The sequence below is a fragment of the Arvicola amphibius genome, chromosome X (assembly GCF_903992535.2).
Source record: "Arvicola amphibius chromosome X, mArvAmp1.2, whole genome shotgun sequence".
Lineage (NCBI taxonomy): Eukaryota > Metazoa > Chordata > Mammalia > Rodentia > Cricetidae > Arvicola > Arvicola amphibius.
The window spans coordinates 34,949,977-34,951,824 of record NC_052065.1 but is presented as its reverse complement, the minus strand read 5'-3'; the positions used below and the strand labels follow the sequence as shown (position 1 = coordinate 34,951,824).

The 1,848-nt window shown below is 44.9% G+C and overlaps 1 pseudogene; it reads right to left on the bottom strand.

Moving 5' to 3' along the window:
- Positions 1–444: 444 nt before the first annotated feature.
- LOC119804196 lies at positions 445–1,334 on the bottom strand (annotated as a pseudogene).
- Between the last annotated feature and the right edge of the window lie 514 nt (positions 1,335–1,848).

Sequence of the window (1,848 nt, the reverse complement as noted above, 5' to 3'; positions counted from 1 at the left end):
GGTTCTAAAACATAAATTTGCTGCATTTAAAAAAATGTTTAAAAAACAGGATGGACAACTATCTATCTTTCCTTCAAGAGTTGAATCAAGGATTAGTCTAATGGCTCACTGGAGTATAAGCCAACAGAAGTAAGAATGGTTCAGATTTGTACATTTCTCTTTAGAAGGTGCAGGCTATGATCTGAATGCACTACTGCACTTAGTCCTCATTTCTATGAGCTCATCAGAGTCAGAAATGCCATCATTCAGTGAACTTTCAAACAGGAGCTAGAATATCATGCTGGCTGTGGCCAACCAGTTTCTTCAGGAACAGCAAGTGGGCCAATAGCTCAGTTGTCAGAGGCAAGCTACCACAGCACTCTCTTCTTCCTCCACTCTGCCCTCAGGGGTCCAGTGCAGAACCTCTCATGTCAGCAGGAGAGCTTCTGCACCCTCTTCAGGCTGTTATGAAAGCCCGAGAGACTGCACAGCACTTGCACATGGACCGCCAAGGTACCATACTAGTTTATGTGAAAATAACGGATTCCCCCAAGTCAGGAAGCTGTTCTGGGTAACAGTGGGGTACTCTGAGCCCTCCTGTTCTGAGGACAGCTCCTCATCCTGGGCAATTATGCTCCCTAATCCATACTCCTGCTCATGAACAGAAACTTCATTTGGTGTGAGGTGAAATGAACCTTCCACAAAGTCAGCGAATCTTTTTGGAGACTGAATCCGAGATATAGTCTTCCAGGCAGAACACTCTGAACTATTACAAAACTCTTAGAGTTCCTGTAGAGCCCTCTGGGTCTCCACTTCTCCTTGTATCTGATACTCCTCTTCTGTCAGGAGGCAAGGGGGGACAGGCTTTGCTGTTGCCTTACACATCTTTCTGTAGGTGGTGTACAGCCAATGAACAGGGTACACCAGGTTCTTAGTGCACAGGGCAATGATAATGAGGGCAAAAGCAACATGTGGTATCTGAATGCTCGAGTACATGAAGCCCAGGCCCAGCAGCTGCAGTGTTCAGGTCAGCAGGTTGATGCTTCGCTCGTTCTCTAGGGGCCCATACTTGTAGCACACTGTGAAACTCATGAATCTGATTGTGAAGACGTAGCTTAGAAGATAATGCTAATAACACCTCCATATCTCTTGTAAATTCTTAAAAACTAGCTGAATGAGGTACAGAGAAAAGGACTAGCCTCCTACCAGGATGACATAAATGGGACTTCTCTTGGGTATAAACTTGGAGAGCATAAAAATGATGATTAACAGAGAGGCCACACTCCAGTGGAATAGTAGAAAATTTGACTCCTGAGTGGCAGACCACACAGCCAAGGAGGACAAAGACCAGCCATGCGGCCCCACGTTCCCCCCCCCCCCCGGGCCCCTGCAACGGTGCCAGGGACCAACCACCAACCAGCCCGCCACTTTGATTCCTCCCGCCATGGCTGCCTCATGTCGCCTCCTGATTGTTCCTTTTAAAAAGCTTAGATTTAGAGAAGTACAGAGCCATTGTCCAACTCCAAAACCACCTGAATATTGTGTGTGTGTGTGTGTGTGTGTGTGTGTGTGTGTGTATAAATGTAAAGGTAACCCAAACCTGGATTCATAAACCATATTCTGAGTTTCAGATGCTCCTTAGTAGATAGTTATTTTTTCTTCCGTAAGCATTCAAATATCCAGGGTCTCTTGAATTTTTGATGATGTGTATTTTTCTGTAAAGATAAGAGCAGAACACTGACCTAACCTTTATGAGCTTTCCTTACAACTTATATGATTGTCACCATTGTGATGAGGTATGGTATCACTTCTCCTTTTCAAGAGGTTTCTCCTTTTCAAAGAGAATCTATTAGTCTTCTCATCCATTTC